The sequence below is a fragment of the Bombus flavifrons genome, chromosome 3 (genome assembly GCF_040668555.2).
Source record: "Bombus flavifrons isolate JBK064 chromosome 3, iyBomFlav1_principal, whole genome shotgun sequence".
Classification (NCBI taxonomy): Eukaryota; Metazoa; Arthropoda; class Insecta; order Hymenoptera; family Apidae; genus Bombus; species Bombus flavifrons.
This window is the reverse complement of record NC_138444.1, coordinates 6,101,392-6,121,479: the sequence shown is the minus strand read 5'-3', so window position 1 is coordinate 6,121,479 and position 20,088 is coordinate 6,101,392. Positions and strand designations below refer to the sequence as shown.

The 20,088-nt window shown below is 38.2% G+C and overlaps 1 long non-coding RNA gene across 2 annotated transcripts in view; it reads right to left on the bottom strand.

Moving 5' to 3' along the window:
• Window positions 1–20,088, bottom strand: part of LOC138190200 (uncharacterized) — a 117,365-nt gene that overhangs the window by 1,183 nt on the left and 96,094 nt on the right. For both annotated transcript variants that reach the window (XR_011176230.1, XR_011176231.1), the window contains one exon: window positions 66–139. This is a non-coding gene — a long non-coding RNA (uncharacterized LOC138190200). The remainder of the gene's footprint in view (window positions 1–65; window positions 140–20,088) is intronic.

Sequence of the window (20,088 nt, the reverse complement as noted above, 5' to 3'; positions counted from 1 at the left end):
GGAGGGAGTCGCCGCGTTTCTCTCTCCACAAAAGGGTAATATTTCCGTGACGCTATTACACTTACCGGAATAGGGGTGGTGTCGAGGCTCGGTAACTACCCAGTTAACGCAGTACGCGGCCACGCCGGCGACGTTCTCCCTACAGAAGGTTATAAAAATTCAATTAACTCAGCAGTTTTAATTAATTCTGTATTTATATGATGCGATAAACAGAAACTGCCGTGCGGGGGCAGTTTCGTTTAATCTCCGGCATTCTGAGAGTTGGAAAGGTGTGGAGGAAGCCCGCGGGAGGAACTGATTTCCGCTGATTTCTTTACTTTCTTACGCCTTTTTATGCAGTTTTTGTTTTTGGCAACTAGTTCTTCCGATTGTTTAGAGAAAATTGAGTTGCTAGAAGAAGTTTCAATTTTCTTACGTTTTTGGCTGTTATGAAGGTTTGAAATTATTTTGATGCAAGAAATGGCGGTGGTTAGAGTATTTTACAAGTTATGCTTAATGGAAATTGTTTACAATTTGTGATTGTACAAAATGTCTGCTTAAATACATTTACTTCACTCTCCATCATATTTCATTAAACTAATTTTCCTTTATATCCAACATTTTAAGTCAATATATTTTACATACACTCTGGACGATATTTACATAGGTACGTATAATGGTATATTTCGTAATTAATGCGCTTAAATCCTGCATTATAACATAAAAGTATTCGTGCGTGCAAAACGTTTGAATCAATGGCGTTAATAAAAAGGAATGAGCTCACGATTAGCAAATAACGAGTAAACTCGTAGATATATAAATATATGATAATATCGAAAATTGAACTGTCTGGATGGTTCCAGTGATCTTGTCTGTTTGATTTACTTCTTTTTGTACGGCGGATTTTTTGGAAAAATTGCGTTGCCACGCGAAAGTTGCGTAGAAGGTGCAAACGCGCGACGGAAATATGCAAATCCCATGCAAATGTAATTAAAAATAGTGATGGCTGCGGATTTTGTACTGTCGTCGGTAAATCTGAGAGGGGGATGATCGAGGGAGTTGTAGGAAAAGCGCGTGTATGCAAAAATTGTTAATGTCACGTCGATAAAGCACGCGAGTTTTCCCATTTTTTTAATATTTCCAAATGTGTTAATATTAAGTTCCCCCAGACGAATATCAGGTAATTTAAAATAAAACCTGAATGATTTCGTATTTTATGGGCGCCCGGAAAGTTGGATTGCTTAAATAGAATCACCGGGAAAAATACTTTTTCTGATAATTTGTAACGACGAGACCAGCTTGGCGTATTTACACATATATACAGTGTGTTATAATAGACGTATCGTATATTAGAAAAAAATGATTGCTTGTATTATAAATTTCACATCTTCGTCGCACGTAACATAATTATTATTTCCAATAAAGAATTAAGGATATATAAACATTTTTGTAACCGATATCAAAAGCGCAAGAAATCTCGGTGATAGTGAAACAATTATTTTCTAAATCCTTTATTCTAAATTCGTCATTTTATCAGATTGACAAAGACTTGACTAATAACTTTACCGAACTAATTCGTTATCAAATTTACTGAAAAAGGTCTCTGTATAAAATACATCTACATCTTTCCTTGCAAAAATTTTTAAACATCCCACCTGTGTCTAAAAATACTGAATCTCACGCCATCGTTGGCACGTGGCGTTTATCGTATCAAAGGGTGAAAGATTCCTCAGGCGGAAGGCCACCAACCGGTCCATTCTTTACCTCTGCATTTAAATTCAGACACCGCAGAAAATTCTGAAAGAGGCAATCGGGTCGGCTGTCCGGGCTGAGACCGTACGATGTGTGGGGGTTTTGCGGTTAGCTGCAGGATTGGCTGGTTAATTTCACACTCCCATGATTATATAGACGAGACGGAGTGCATTTATATTCGCGCGCACACAGCGCCGAGGGTGTCTGATTGGGTCCAATATTTAGAGAATAAAAAACTTCCAAGTTCCACGCTCTCCACCCTTTCTTCGTGGTTTTTTCATCTCTTTCTATCTTTTTCACCATCTTTCTTATCCTCGCCACGAAATCTCACAAATAAATTTAATATTAGAGCACTTACAGAGATCGTTACGTGTATACGGTTTTATTCAGCTCATAAGTTAAAATCGGAAAAGAGAGAGAGAGACTTTGTTCTGCCATTAACACGAATACCATATGAACTTTTCGATTCTATTTCTGTTATTTTATATTCATCGTATCCATTTGATAAATATGGTTCCGATTACACAATTTGCTTGATAAGTTCAAATGTCATAGACCTAGAACCTTAAGACGGTTTTATACAGGTTTCTCACACACCTGTCCGTGAGCTCGGTTGATTCGGGTTCATCGGTTGCTCCGTTCTTTCACCTTGGACAAAGTACAGCGGCGACACACAAAGGGTGGCTATTACAATTAGTGGACATTATGGTGGGATGGGTAGCCAGCGCGCGCTGTACCAACACGAATGAACTGACCGACGGGATCGGTACAGTCTATCATTGCGGAACAGAGTGTGTGGTTCCAGCGAACTGTTCTCTCGCCCCCTCTAACCCGTTTCGCAACCGAAATACTATCCCCACCGAGCAGTTTCGCCAATTCCAAACCCCACCACTCTTTTACAGCCCGCTTCTGGCTGGCGATCTCCCCTGCACCGCCAACTCACCCCCTTTGCCCCCGTCGTAATTACAAGCATTCATTTCACACTAAAAGCCGCTGGCGCTGTCCTGGTCTGTCCGAAACGAGCCCCGCGCGAGTCGCATTTTCGCTACGGATTGCCACTCGTCCACCCCCGTTCACAGGGTAGGGCTGGGGTAGCCATCGTTCCAACGCTCAACCCTTTTCCAAATTTGCACGATTACAGGCCCGGCTGCTAACGCCGATAGTTCAGACACGCGTCGCATCGGTTCACGTTCGAACGACGAATTTTTGTTCGTCAACCGCCACGCCAGGCCGCTGTTTTTCATCGCTTCGTTCCCGACGAGAAAATATTGATGACTGCGCATGGGACAGTGACTGGTTGATGGATGACGCGGATTTTGAAGTTTCGTGGCTCCGCGGGAAAAAATGGAGACGAGTAGATGGGCTGGCCGGGTTAGTTTTTTTCATGCAGTCTTTCGGGATAGTTTTGGAAATTTGGCTGGCAATTTGTTTAAATGTCTAGGCGTCCAAATACATTGCTGTTATTAATTCCACGCTGATAAGCGGGTTTTCCTTTAATCAGACAATACGAAGTTAAATGTTAAGAAACATGAATCGATATTATAGAAGACCGATAAGTAAATGCTAAATTTAAGTGGGAAAGATAGCGAACTGATCTCTATGCCTAACGATTATAAATTAAAATCGGACAACCTGTATAATTACTCGAGAATGAAGGAGAAGGTTAGGTTCGCAATTCTAAAAGAAGAAACGTGTCACTGCTAAAAAAGGAGGATCTAGTTGGAATTGGCAGACGATCGGGTTAACAGAATGAAACGAAAAGAAGAGAGGGATCGGGAGAGGTGCGTTTAGGTTTTTCATTTGATTTCAAGTCGTCGATTCAGGGGACAGCGTTGACGAGGAACGTTGGAAGTGTGATGACTCTGCTAGGACAAAAATTACAGGTGACCCGTGCTTTTGATCATTTTATCAAATTCTCTGGATTCAAAGGGATGGCCAGCAACGAGTACGGTTCCCACCGTTCATCAGTCGGCTCGGAATTTCGTTTAATTGCTCGTTGTAGTTATTTTCGACTCGTCCTCGTGAAACGGTCGCCATTATCGATCTTACAAATTAATGAGAAACTCTTTCGATCAAATGCAATTTACCTTAGCGTTCCAAGAAATAGAAATTTAAGTAAACGAAACTTTTCAACGTGGAAAATGTTCTTTTAAATTAATCGTAAAAGAAAATTAATCCTGAAAAAGAAAGAGTAAAAACAATTAAACTATCTTGATCTATCTTAAACTCTAAATAATTCGTCAACATTATTAGTCAATGAATTATTATCTAAGAGAATCCAGATAATTTGTTATACTTAAAATGACCCTACAGTCAATCAAATTTTAATAAAACGTAGATTTTATGATACCTGAAGACCTAAGTTAATTTTAGAAAGCTTTAAAACATAATTTTAGTTAACATAAAAAATCAAATTTTGCGTATATTTTACACTTTAATACCACAATTTCCATGGCTTCAGAGATATTCTTGTACAACATGGATAAAACAATAACCACTCGAACTACTTAACCTGAACCAACTCTAAACGCGGAATCAAGTACATATTAATACTCCTTTTGAACATAAGCATTCGAATCTGGGAGCCAATTCGATTCATACCTATTCCAGACACGCGCACATTTAACACGTAGGAAATCAATAGCCCGAACCCGATCGCAAAAAATGTAGATTCGATGGCCGGCTGAATAGCAGACTTAGGTCGTTTTATTTTCTTTAACATAAGTATTCAATTTATATTCGCGAGCAAACGATTCTATTCATACGATAAAATAAATATACTCGGCACGAGTGCCGTTGATGATGAAGTACGAGACGTCGAAGCTAGCCTATCAGGCAACGTCTGTGCCTTCAACCATGTTGGATAAATATTTCCGCGTTTTGAATCACCACTGAAAAGATCGCACCGTGATCTATGCCTCGAATAAAGGTCGAGCTATGCCTTTTTCAAAAAACTCGTACAAATACGCGCAGCTCGACTGAATTTTATTACACGGCAAATCGCCGCGACGCGACGTATCAATGCAACCTCGTTATTCGCATCTCTGCGTGGATTCTTTGCGGATAATTGTAACGCGAATCACGATGCCGAGCGCGTCATACCTGACGTGTTCCTATTGACTCGCAGCTGCCATCGCTCGTCGACGATTAAACGAACGTCAGTTTGCGGAAACTCGAATAGAATTCGAACAGAGATGTAAATTTAGATCAGAGAACTGGTGCATCGTAATGTTTAACTCGTTCTTTTCTTTTTAATTTTTATAGTAGATTACATTTTATATTAAGTGTCGCATGGGTAAATTAAAAGAAGTTACTAAAATATTAATACTAACTTGTATTTTTCTGTTATTTTAACGTATTATTGTATGTAAGTAAGGAATTGAAAAATAATTGTCACGATATGGTCATAGTCCAATTGTTATTAAGCAGCTGTTAAGTAAGTTTGTAACAATGTATGTGCAATAATAATGCAAATATAACTATACAAATATATATAGCAATATACAATAACAATGCATTTCTATAGTAGGAATTATTAAATTTACTAAATTTAAATTATTCTTCGTGCAGCCATTCTGTATTCTACACTATTTGTAATTACTCATTTGTTACTAAAGAGTTATCTTACTTCATGAAATAGTAAATCGAGCAACAATAATCTTTCCATTCTAAATATAGGCACAACGAACAAATTTTATTTCAATTAAAAACATAAAAATAACAGCGCGAAATAATGACTTGCTTCAACTAATTTGTTATTGTATCGAAAAAGAAGAAAGTTCTATTAAAGCACAATTAATCAATGTATCCATCCAATCGATAAATCCTGTCTTTTATCAAGCATCGATATCGTTACTCGTCAACCTGAATTAACTTTGATTTATAGAATGCTGGTCCGCTAAAACGTAAATGAGATTGTAGAGATAATATCAATTCAGTGAAATATATATAAATATATATATATATACTTATATATATATATTCAAGCGGAGTATTCTCAATAAATCTCGTTCCGCGTTTTATTTTCAGCAAACGCAGAAGGTTGATCCGCATGGACAAAATATTTGCGTGCACTCAACCTGCTCTGGTGGCTACATTAATTCACTGATTCCGGGTAATATATTCCAGAGTTTGCCAGCCGAAACAGCTTTATGCGGCAAATTTAATTAATAATCTGGATTAAGATATATGGATCGCGTTACGGGGAAATGTTCTTAGCTGGCAGATTCGGCTTCTACCGCAATTCTCCCCCTAGTAGTTGCTCCGATACGGAAAACTTACCGTGTACCCATCTAATCGGTTATCTATCGTGGCCAAACTTCGCGAAAGTTCAATGAAACCCTTCTAGTCTAGTGTACAGTATCTGTTTCCTTTTGCAAAAATACATAAGACTTCCTTCGATCAATTAAGAATTTAAAAGTAATTCTAATGATTGTTATAATCGTTTCTCGGTTGCTAGTTTTATGTTTATTTGATACGAGGATACGAGACATCGTATTTAAGGAGCTTTAAATCTATTTTATGTATGTTTAAATACCATTAAACTGTCTACAATATGAAAAGATGTTTGTGATTTGGTATTCGTGTCCTTCTTCTCGTCGCGATTTCAATTATGTCTGTCAAGTCGAGAGTAGAGTAAGATCCAAGAGAAGGATATAATTATGGGTATCAGATTCAGAGCTAATAGTTCTACGTCACCCGAAGCACGGTGTATTGTTGCCACTTCCCTTGCTGCCTTGAGGCTCTCTATGTAATTACCATTACCCACAAGCTGATATACCCACTGTGCTTATCATATTCCGTGGCAATAATGGCGTTGATACAGCATCTATGCTGTGATTGCCTTCGATTTGAGAAACAGCATCTTGATCGGAAATGCCTCGGAGATGTTTGATCTAGAAACTTCTATTTATCCGCTTGAGTTCAAACTGAATTTCGATTAAAGTTCCAGTCATCTCGACTTGATTCCATTTGCTATCATCGTCTATGATCTTTTATAAATATTAAAATAACTGTAATTGAAGTGTACAAGATTACTCTCTTCAGGAATTGATTTAATTTGATTACAATTATCACGTATGATTTCAATTATTATTATCTATTAATGTAAATTGTTATAAATTGATATACGAAACTATTGATTTATTAATACGGATTCAAATGAAGAAGAGTTAAAATGATTAATTAACGAGAATGAATAATTCAGATGATGAATAAAATATTAAATATCGTTAGAAAGGGTACAACAGTTAGTAAATTTTGTAGTTACTTTCATAGAATCGGTGTTTCATTACCCGCTTAACTGCAGAGTGTGTTTACTTCGCGCTTAATATTCTATGCTTCCATGAGGCGACAGGAACGCTTTACGACCGCCACGAAGTACCGTATAATACAGTTTTAAGCAACGACTTCTGAGCTCCAGAGACCAATGATAAACTGCTGACAATAATAACGGTTTATACAAGAACGAGTGTTCCCTAGAAAATCCATTACAGTATTCTACATACATCGATAAAACTAAAATTTGCTATAATTTCCACTTCGTTCGGTGAAATTCACAAATTGTATTGTGTAATACTATTAAATATATCTTATTTGCATCATATCACATTTTTGTACAAACGGTACTTGTATTTATTAGCACGTTCGATGCTGTTCACACATATAATTCATTGATTCAGTTACTATATTCATGTTTTCGACAAAAGCAATATGCAATAAGTAGAATAAGCTGTAATTGAAGACAAACAAAAGAGTGAATGTATTGAAAGGAAGATTATCATTTAAAGTAAAGGGATTTGTTTCGACCGTTCGCGGAGAGACGTGATCTCGAAGAAGCGCATCAACGGGAGTCGTAAATTCCCGTTACGATTCGAATAATCGACGCCACGAATAGATCGATCCCCTATTTTGATGAGGATAATAGGGGTGGTTGAGCGAGTATAATGCTGACTTTAACAGGTTATAACATATATATTTCCAACAATTCAATAACTTTAATATTTGATACAATTGTGTGTATGTTAACTGCCAAACTACGAGTGAGTACGGCCTGAGACTCTTTTCGTGTTGGCGACTGCGTTTTGACTTTGACTGTTGTCGAGATTTGACTCTTACTTGGCGACTGTGATGATTTGACTTCTGTCGATTGACTGTCTTCGACTTGGCGACTGTGATGATTTGACTTCTGTCGATTGACTGTCTTCGACTTGGCGACTGTGACGACTGACTTTTACTAACTGTCCGCTCTCATGTCATTACGCGTTTGTCTCACGTAACGTAACAGGAATTGTTATGAAAGGAGATACAACTTCGGAGGTACGAATATGTTAATTCAGTTAGTTAAAAGTACTGATGTTTATTTTAAATTATATGACAGTTACTTATTTCGAAATATTCTTCGAAGCTCATTTTTCTCAATTTGCACAGCTTAATATTTTCATATACGAGTCTATCCAACGTTTTAAAGAAACAAATACGGCAAAGTAAATGCGCCGAGGAACACAATCTGTTTTCTCAGCATCAAGGCGTAAATAGCAATTCTACGAGAAAAATTAGCTATTAAGCGTTGGCGAGATTGGTTTTCTAAAGAAATTTGCCACCTGTCGGAAGAATCTTCAAGAAGACATATTTAACGAACTCCTTTTTCTGTCCCTCGTGAATATCTCCTAAGCCAACAACGAACAAAACAGTAAGTAAAAAGTTACAGCTCTCAAACAAGAAAAACAAATAAGTTATGAATATTAAAAACGAGCATTTATTATAAAAGACTCTTAAAAATTCAATGCAACTATGTACAAAAAGGAAACCACCCTTTTTATATCCTTTCTAGCCCCTTTTCTTACAACTGTTTTTAATGTTCTTTTTGCTCGAGCAATACCGAACTATCTTATTATTTAACTAATTCTTAATCCTTAAATTCTTTGATCTCTACTTTGCAAGTTAGATTAAGACAATTTTTTATACATTCTCCATTCGATATATACTACAAATTTTCCTATTAATCGAAGTTACTATAAATCGTTCGAAGCATTCATATTCTTACGAACAATGGCGTACTACTCAACTTTTTATCCTTTATTGAATGAATTATTCAGATCTACGTTCTTCCCTTTCTTCTGCGCGTATCAGTGCGTGCCACTCGTTCTCGCATGAAAACGTATCGTAGACTCTTGTCAGAAACACGTGCGCACGCCGCAACACAGCTCGACGGAAATGACACAGTAATTAATGGTCACGTATCAATTAGCGGGCGCCTACTATGTGCCGGTTGCCAGTTTTAAATCGGTCCACGCCACGTTGCAAATCTCTCCGCACGCTTCCGTCTCCTTTCCTCTCGTAGGGTTTCGTGCTACGCTCGCATTCACCGGTTCTGAGTTTCCTCTATTAATTACGAAGGGGTCCATCAATTTGACACATTAACGTATTGCCCGCGCAGGTGTTGCGCAAAACCGCGCCGCCATATGCGGCGAAAAATGTTCCCGTGTGCCGGTGACTGAATGCCTTTTCGAAAATGAACGAGAAACTAATCGTCTATCGCCAGGCCCGGCCAGGCCAACTGTATTTTTCCTCGTTTTCATGCGTACAGTTTAGAAACTCTGGGCTTTGTTTCTCACAGATATATCGTATCTCGTATTTATACTATAAAAATGAATATTCAGTTTTGGGCCAGATTTGTGCGTTAATTCCAGTACGGGTAAGATTATCATATAAAACGATTTTTAGCGTTTTGAACAAATCTTTGCGTATAAAATTTAAGGGTGAAAGTGCATGTATCAATAAGGATTGTTAGGTTTTGTCTTCAAATTTAAGGATCCCTTTTAAGTTAGAAAATTGGATAAAAAGTGTCTCAAAAAGCGTAACAGGCTTGAAATATTACAAGCAATCAGGATTCTAAACTACAATACGTGTTTTCTCGCTTTTCTTTTTTTCTTTTGGTTGTTTATAATTCAGTTAATTTAGAACAAATAAATAAGTTAGAAATAGGTCAAGATGTAGTAAGATTTTAAAATATGTAAAATGTAATTCTTATATCGTTAATAAAATCTGGTCGTAGAATAAATTTCAAATATTTCAACTCTTCGAATTTATCAAACAAAATTTTGTAGAAAAATTCTTGCACGAACATTGTGCGTTCTGTGTTCATGAAAAAGGAAAAGAAGAAGAAAAAGGAAACTTTACGATGGTGGTGTATCACGTAAGAATAACGATTGCGCGATATAAACGAGCAAACGTGGCGAGGAAAGCCGGAGAAAAGGAAGGTGGAAGAGCGAAACTGAAAAGCAACGATGCGACGCAGCTGGCACAGCAACGGAGACCACCGCGTCATTATTTATGGGGTTTACGGGGGTTCGGTCAACCGCAAGGGCAGCTGAAGGCACTGCGCCCTTGAGGACTCCAAGCTCGCAAGTCGGTCTGTTGCCAAGTGTGAACCGAGAAGGCGTTACTGTTTACTATTTCGCCACGAACCATTCTAACCGACCTCCCGAGCATACGTTTGCGTATATTGTTGGCCCGCGGTTGCATTCCCTGGTCCCATCATCTCCCGCTGAAACAATGAGTTGAATAGTGACTGCTTCTCGCAGGGGAAGTTAACGTTCACTTGTTTAAGATAATAGGAACATCAACTACCGTTGTAACCGCTAATGAAGGCACCAAGGTATACAGCCACGTCGATAAATTATATCTTTAATGTTACATATACAGTGAGTCGTTTAACTTTTATATTATATACATTGACTTATGAAAATGTAGAGGATGGTTGGTCATGTAGTTTAAATGACGAGTTAACTCGATATTGAAACCGTCAAATATATTTTAAAATAATTAAAAAATACAGAGAATGTTCGCTAAGACGCTCGGTACTAAGTGATTCGCTAAAGCCTGTGTATTGATCGCTAATAAAATCGCTCGAGATTGAGACTAAAAAATTGGTCTCCTTACGATCGTGTTCGTCAATTTATACTGTATTTATCGGGGAAGTATCTGAAAATTTAAATTTCTCTTTGTTTGACGGTTGCACGTAGCGGCGACATTGTTTTGCTCGATGTTTATTTATTATTACATTATGTATGCCTTAACGATGTTGATACTCCGAGGCAAAACAATAACATGATTCAAATTGTCCTCTAGTTCATGTGCCGCTACAAAAATACATATACATACATATACAATGAAACATTAATTGTACATATTTTCTTTAAAACATCACGCATTTACAAGCGTGTCAAACATCTGTACTTATTTTATTAGGTTGTCCGAAAAGTGTCTTTCTTTTACAGACACGTCTTTTACAACGATGCATCTTTATACAAACATGAAACCTAGTCTGTCGAACGTTGTGATCTTTAGTTTGATAGAACAAAATGGAGTATACGTAATTCGATAAAATAATATAAAACGAAAAATATTGTGCATCCATTATTTCCTTATAAAACGAAAGAAAATTTTCGGACGATCTAACATTATTAATCATTCATTTATATTATTCATTTTATTTCGACGACTGACGAACATGTCTTATCTTAACGAGTCTATATTAACAAGTATCTCCTTAGCGCGATCTCACGTTGGTCACAGGTATATCGCTTTCCTTCGACACTATTCATCAATATCATTTAGTAAACGATATTGTTTATAAATAAAGTCGAAGTTGATTAGAATAATGGATAATTGATCGTTAAAAATTTTATAAAAATCGTGTGTTATTATAGAGCTAATGAAATTTCAAAATTTTCCGTGCAACACACGTAATGTATTCATAAAAAGATTTTATAATTGGCTTTATAAAATTCTTTACAAATGATTTTCTGATTGTTCCTCGTAGGATAGACAGAAGTCGAGATAAAGACAATATCGAAAAATGATATGTTCCGTAAGTGTCTATTGTTCAGAAAAGCACGAAGGGTAAAAGTTAGGAAAGAAGCGTGTAACAAGGAAACGTTCGAGACGTTTGATACAGATAAGATTGAGCGGGGTAACTATATCTCGTTATTGCTTCCTAAAGAATCCCAGGAACATCGTTAGGAAGCAGGCACCACGTAACAGACTTAACGGTCCGCGAAAGTTCCGCTTTATTTGACCAACATGTCTTCTAAGTTTCCCTTCTAAGTTTCCTGCTAACGATTTCTTCCGTGGAGTTCTGAATCTTCTCGTTCTGCAAACAGTCGAATATAGTGCCGCTTTTTCTTCCACTTGCAGTCTGTTTCATTAAGATCGTAGCATAAAGTTATATGACTATCTTCCAGCGAACGGTCTTTATCTCTCGCCAATTATAGAAACGACCATGAACCTTTACTTATAAGAGTATTTGCTGAGAATTAGGTAAAGTAGAGTTATTTCAGTAACTGGGTCAGATTTGGCTATGTTTTATTTGCAATGAAAATAATGAATGAAGAACAGAGATAGTTACTTCAACTAAAAGAGTAGATAACTGTATTTGAAAGAAAGGTTGAGTACAAACAAATTTCAAAGTATTATGTGAAGAATTAAATTGATAGTCTCAAGTGACAAATGTAATAACTCACATTCCTCAATTTTATAGAAGAGAAATTTTTAAAATCAGATGTACTGTTATTTACATTATTCTTGTATAATATATAGTTGTAATAATCAGAAAGAATAAAATCATTAGATTCTCTTTATCTGCAATTTTGTGATTGAATTATTAGGTTGTCCGAAAAGTTTCTTTCGTTTCATAAGGTGATAATAGATAAACAACAATTTCTGTTTTATATTATTTTATTGCTTTAGGTATGATCCATTTCGTCGTATTTCTATTATTATGTTTGTTACGAACGTTCGCGGAGGGACGCGGTCGCGAGGAAAACATGTCAGCGAGAGGCGTAAATTCTCGCTACGATTCTGCTAATCGAAGCCGCGAAATAGTCGTTCCCCTGTTTCGATTAAGATAACAGAGGTGGTTCAAATGAATTTAACACTGAATTAACAGGTTAATATAGCTTGTATATTTAACAATAATGAATGTAATAATAAAAACGTCACAAATTATTTAGCGATGAATACAATTAATATGTTACAGAAATTCGACCCGACTTTACGATATCTGTTAATGAATTCGTTAGACTAAGCGACTTTAATTTTAATCGTCAGACCTCTCGATGTATAACGTTTGACTCTTCAGAAGGGACTAATTGTTCTTCGATCCTTTTCGTTGTCTTCTCTGGGAGACGACCCCCACTACGCTCGAATCACGCCACCGTTCGCGCCTATGATCACGTATACCACCTTCTTTATGTATATGAAATAACGGACCGAAATCGACGTTTCTAGAACTCGCTGCTTGGTGACAACTATGCGCTCGTCGATACATTGTATATTTTCCGTCGGGCAGATAAGACGATCTGTCTGCGACACTGTAGGACCGCGAGCGACAGTTAGAAATACGGCCTATAGTAAGCCTCGTGGCGTAACAATGTTCGTGCAATGTTTGTTCATTGTCTGACCGTCAAGGCCCAAGCACCATTAGACAGACCGTCAATAAACCTAAGGCCCCACCATAAACCGAATCTTATTAGCTTGCAGGAACCTTTAATCCTGCAAGTACTTTCGGTTTATAGCTGGCACTTAAAACAATCCTTAGGTCTATTGCACGTTCTTACAAATTACGTAGAAAGCGGGTAGTTGCCTAACGGAAAAGGTCGGTATTTGTCTAACGGAAAAGCCGGTTTTTCCCATGAACAAGGTCATCCCCGAGCCACGTCGGTTGGAGGCTTCCTCCTCCAATCTTCATTTACTAACATTGCTATAACCAATGGGCATCGCGGATCGTTACCCTTGTCACGTCGAAGACACAAGAAATCACGAAACCGATAGATCGCCGGTGATCTTCTCGCGTCGTAGTTCGATCGTTTCACGAATAAGGTGAAGAAATTGAACTTCGTATAAGATGATGGAAATTTTATTGTATAAATCCAACAGAGTGACGGTTCAAAGTGTTACAACAGAATAATGTGTTGAGCGCTAATTTAGGAGGGTTTTTATATGGAGGTTTTAGTCCCTTTGGAGGGTTTATCGTCGGATGTATATCAGAGGCGGCTATTCAGTCATCATCATCGTCAACATGAAAGGAGTCTCAGGTTGTACTCGTTCGTAGTTGTCATTTCAAATACTCACTCTTGTATCACACTGAAGTTGTTGGATCATTCAAATATATGGTAACCTGATAATAGCAGCGTTATATTCAACTCAACCACCCTTATTATCCCACAAGAAATAAGGGATCGAACGATTCGTGACGTCGATTAGTCAAATCGTAACGGGAATTTACGACTCCCGTTGGCGCGCTTCTACGAGATCGCGTTTCCCCATGAACGTCCGAAAGTTCATGGTCCTTCGAGCCGGATCCAGTGGCAACTTAAAAGTGCACTCACCAGTGACCACGCAGTGTCACGTGTTCACATCGAACCCAACAGCGGAAGTGTATCACTCCATCGAAGTCAGTGACGTCAGGAGTGTCACCTTCGAAGAGGTATAACCCATTGGTCGAGACACGCACCCAGGTAGCGTCCCGACGTAGCTGAGCAATCAACCTTGAGAAGGTTCCAACCACTTAAGTCGGCCCACATCACAAATCATGCCGACCACGCCAAAGGTCAGCATCATGCGACAGAAACGCAATAAGTACATCGGAACCATCAAGTCCATAAAGAGCAAAGTCGATCAGTATCAACAGGCTGGCAAGAATAACATTTGCCACTTGGAAACTTATCAAGCCCAACTCGAGGAAGAGTGGAGACGGTTCCGACTCGCCCAAGAGGATCTAGATGACCACGGCGAAGGAGACCCCGCGTTGGAAGAAAAGACGTTAGACTCCTACATGTCCCTGGGAGCTCGATTGAAGGAGCTGATACTGGCTGAGCAACCATCTTTGTCAATTCTTGTTAATTGTCGTCAATGCCTTTAGATGTCAACGGAGTTGATGGTTGCTAGGTTTGGGCAACCTAATACATCCTGTCACCTACATAAACAAGTGTTCAGGTGTATTCGAACGACAGTACGTATATATAGAATTCTTTAAGATATTAGGGAAATTAAAATTTATTGAGACATCTAATATATACAAACGAATAATCTCTCATTTCGAACGGGAAATAGAAGAAACTGGATATCCGTAAAGAGAGAAAGAGAGAAATTCGATGTTGGCATGAACAGGTCTACCGTCCAATCTATGGAAATAGAGTTTCCTCAGGGATTGTTTGGCGAGTCTCGGACCCGGAAACGACAATAAGATGCTCCGCTCCGGCTTCCACTTTTTTTTTGTTAACTTTCGAGAATCCGCGCGCCACTCACGAACGTAGTTCCTTCGTATTCCTCGAAAAACGAGCCATTCCCCTTTTCGACGTATCTCGCTTAAGCTTGAAATCCGCTTGTTTATACAAACTAAGGTATGGCGAACGTGGACGAGGGTTGAAGAGGGGCGGAGGGGAAGGGAGGATGCCGAAGGAGACGAGAGAAATTCTTGCACGGACGCATGGTCCGTACAATTTCACCCCTAACCGGTAAACTTTTCTTTTTAGTCCGACAAGCCTCTTATTGTGAGAGACAATTCTAAGAACTGGTGCTCTTTTCTAGCCCTCTGAGTTTCCTCCGCCTTCATCCTCGTTCCCACGACCATCCCTTTTGCGTGTGACTCGCGAGCAGCCGTTTCAGACTTCTCCATCTCGTTTCGTTTTCGGCAGACGCCGACTCATCTTCTTCGTACTACGGCCAGATTCGTAGTGTCATCCTTTTTCTTTTTTCTTTTTTAGTGCTCTCTCGAAACCTGTTACATCGTCCCTTGGAAACTTGGAATTTTTCAATGTTCTTAGGAATCGATGAAAGTGTTGCAAGAACTGTCTTTGGGGATCATTTTTGGTGGTTTGAAGCGACAGTGAAGCGTGCAGGATTGTAGTTTAGAATTTCTGGTGAATGGAGACTTGTTTGTGTGATATGATATGCAATGGAAGCATTCTGAATGAGATGGAATAATAATCTTTATTGAAAATCCAATGGACAGATTATAACCTCTATTGAAATTCGAATTTCATTAAAGTAACTGTATACAAGTTACTCTGAAATTACTGATTTGTCTTTCTTCCGTTTATATATAAGCTTTTTTCAACCATTTCAACCATAAACCTCAGAATTTACATACCACCTATTCAAATAATCTGTAATCATAACCACATCTAAAATTCGTCTCAACAGTTAAAAAAGTTGATTTGTCAGTAATCCATTAACATGCCATAGATAGTTATTCCAGCCACTGAAAGGCAACAAACGCGTTAATAAAACCCAAGGTCAACGAAAGAATCGCAAACAGCAATCTCGTTCATCCAAACAACCGTGCAACGCATAAAGCTACAACATTCGGCATTGATTCCGCATTTGATGTTGCAAAAAAACACCAATGCTTTCAAACTGTAGCCGCGTCCAGTAATGCTAATTCTCAATGACCATTTTATCGTTACACGACGCCATCAGTGCTCAGCAAACACTACCTTCGACAGATTGTCAGGATCGCGTTGACGAAACCGATCATTAACCCGTCCCTTCATTGCAATCCCTTCCATTTCACCCTCTCTCTCTCTCTCTCTCTCTCTCTCTCTCTCTTTCTCTCTCTTCCTCTCTTTGGCCCGAAGTGACCTCCACGCCAGTCCAGTTTGTTTTACGAGACATTCAGAAGTGTGTAACAGTCGATTTGCATTTATATTAGCGTTCGACGAACCATGAGTCTTGAACTATTGTCCGTACCACCCTGTCAATTTGAGCGTCACGGGACGAACCTGTTTCTCAGCCATTCCCCTCCCCTCCGAAACTTTCAACTCTCCTGGGGTCTCTGTTTAATCGCACGGAATGATAGCCGAGAGATATGAGAACAGAATGGCGCGACAGAAGCTGCCAGCGTCCATCCGCGGGGAACAGAAGTCGATCACCGATAGAGAGGGGTGTATGCCAACCCCTTTACGCACTCTAGGCCTCACGTAGTGTAATTGTTGCGTCTTTACAGTGATTTATTCGTTCTACTCTTACAATAAGCAATTCCAACGATTAAACTTGTGTATTTCCGCAAATTCATATTTTTATGGATGCAATTAAAAAATGGAATCTAGATAGACAATCGTTTTACTTATCAACTGACACAATGAGTACCATATTTACTAGGTTTATTTTCGTATTTCTGTATGTTATATACAAGTCGTGCATTTTTGCATCTTCCCATAAACGCATAAAAATCAGTATACGACAATGAAAGATGGTAATGTATGAAAAGTATGTGTATAGCACTGCAGCGAATTCTTCATCAATAATTAAGAAATTCTCCTTCCAATTATTCGGTTGTATGTATGAATTGGAAGAAAAGATCGTGATTTTTGAGTTATGTTATTGCTATAGAAAGAAACAATTGCACTCTGAAAACAGAAAAACTCATCAATTTTTACGCGAGTGTCAAGGGGTTAATTTGCTCAACAGTTACGAGATCCCTTTGTTAAGGGGTGCAGTTAGAAAAATGCGAGGGGTGAGTGTAGCTGGAGGGAAGAGGAAGAAGAAATGAGAAAGGGAAACGACGCGTGAAATACAATCAGTCGCGGGAGCAAGTCGTCGCGTGTTCAAAAAGATTGGTCGGTTTGTAAGTTGGCAGGGATCCGTAACAACGGCATTGTGTATTCGTATTAAATCGTCTCTCTTTCGCCGGATGGGTCGAAAGGGGAACGCGACACGAGCGTGAAAACTCCGGTACGCGTGACGCGGTTGTAATGTAATTCGCGAACGAGCGACGTCACCGTGAGCTTCGTAAACCGGTTAGAATTATCAATTAATCGCGCATTCTGCGCCGCGAATATCAGATTACGTGACACGAATTCGTTGGTGACTGGTAATATGCTACACAACTAGGAATCTCTGTTTCGTCGTCGGCCCGTTCAAACGTTTCTTGATAGCAATACGGAGTATTTTTTTATTGAAGTCATTACAAAGTTCCTAGGATACTTTTTATACTATTTTAGAATAATGAATAATAATTATAACGATTATTTTCTTATGTCTTTCGAACAAGTTTTTTAAAGATCAGAATAAGCAACAATGAAACAACGAAACTAACTCTGATGAATAAGCGCAGCAGATATATGAAGTTCGACATTATCTCAATGAAAGAATAAGACACGTTCGTATTATCAATGAATTTTCAACGCTTTTTCTTAATTAATCTTTCATTGATTAATAGAAATTCATCTTAAAAACATAATTAATATATTTTATCACTTAATGATTATAAAGTTCGTTACAGAGCAATTACGAAGCAAGAAAAATTTTCATTCCATGTATCATTAGTATCCGCTTTAATCGTACGTAGAGGTGAGAACATACGATTCGGATAGTCTTTAAGGATATTTGTCGGATCGTAAGCAACCGAGGAATCCAGGAGGATGGGCGGCGGTTCCAGTAACCGACGGTCTATAAAGCAACGGGAGGATGTAGCTTCGCGTAATTGCGAGGAAACATCCCCTGCCTAACCTTAACTCGACCCGCCTTACCGCGCCTTAAACCAACCCCCGACCATCTTGCGCTTCCGTAAGGTGCTACAGTCTTTTTCATGAGTGATATACGAATGTTTCATAAAACGCAGCTTTTCCTCTGACTTACAATTAGTCAGAAATTTAGTTCGAGCAAGCTTTTACATGCAAGCAGAAATAATGCTGCGTCTGTTATAATTAGACTGCAGATTTTTACACATGCACGAAACGTTTAAAGTTGCAAAAATGTACAGAACGCACATAGTACCTTAAAACATATAGAATATCCAAAGTATAATACTCGTTATAATATTTGCTTGATAAAAGCATTCTCTAGATTCCGTTTTCTTAATTATATTTGAAAAAAAATATAGAGTTGCGTAAATATATCCACGATTTAATTATAACGTATCGTGATGGTTACAATGTTTTAGTACGTAAACGATGAAAGTTGTAACAATTTGTGAACGAGCCTGTACTCACGTACGTAACCAAAGTATACAAATACGTGACTGAGAACATTACTAGCGTTGGTTTGCAATGAGAATAGTTCTGTCGTGTCGTGCTTCGTAGAAACTAATATCTGGTATGTGATTGCGACGTGTGAACAAAACGAGCCCTCTCCAAACCACGTTCTTTATCGAAATTTTAATACGCAACCATGCTACATCAATTAATCTTACTTAATTAGGGGCACGAAGAAATATTAAAAAAGGAAAATTCTTTTGAACGAACAGTATTACAATTTCATAATTAGATTCTCAATCTTCAACGTATAACATCAAACGTAACTCGATTCCGACACTCGCAGACGTTCAATCGTTGCAATAATTTTACCATGACTTTGGCTGCGTATCTAAACGAGGATCGTTTCTCTTCTTGATAGCAGCTTCTCGTGTGCACGTAAATAATAAGTGATCGTTTGCACAAGTGCAAGTATCAACCTCAAATCGAGCTCCAAGATGGGAATTATCAAGTTACGTGTTGCATTTTCCACTAAGCGCACGTTTACCATGAAGCAGATGCGAAATCGGTTTCAAGGTGCCAAGGCAGAAATAGCAAAACATTTTTCTATCCCCTTATCTGACCGCGTTACCTTACCAACGACTGACGCTTGACGGGTTAATTCTACTTGCAGACTGCCGCGCGATTATCCGGCTTGTTCTTGCTAAGAAATTAAACTGATAGCTGTTTTACGTACACGCGAGAGAACGCCCGCACGGGAAACTTCTTTCTCGCTTCTTCCGTGCGAAGAAAAATCCCATTTAACTGTATGAATATTCAGCCACGATAAAGGAAACTCTGTTCAACGTGGCAACGTGCTGGTTCGCGCACGGATTTCGAATTTTTACGCGTTAGATAAACGTAAGAAACACGGTTTATCTTCATTTTCTTGAATTTTTTTTCTTTCTCCGTGGTTTCTTCTTTCTTACTTTCAGACAGATGGGATTGTATTAAGAACAGACAAAATTTTAATTTTTAATTGGAATAATAATAATATAATAAGAGTTAATTTAACAGGGTATAAATTAAAGAGGAGATGAAAAATTAGTGATAATAAAAAGTAGAAGTAAAAAGGATAAATGAACGTAAGAAACATAGTTTCTCCTTCATTGTTGAAAGGGCTTTTGCTTTTTATTCTGAAAAAGGTTGGAATTTTTAATTAGTATAATAGTGTGATAGGAGAAGTAATAAGTTTAAATTAAGAAGAAAAAGTTAGTGGTCAGAGGAATTATTAGAAGTAAAAAGGTTCAAATAAACGTAAGAAGTATGGTTTCTCTCATCTTTCCTTTGCCCTTTTTTCTTTCGCTTTGCATAAGGTTGGAATTGTGTTAAGGGCATA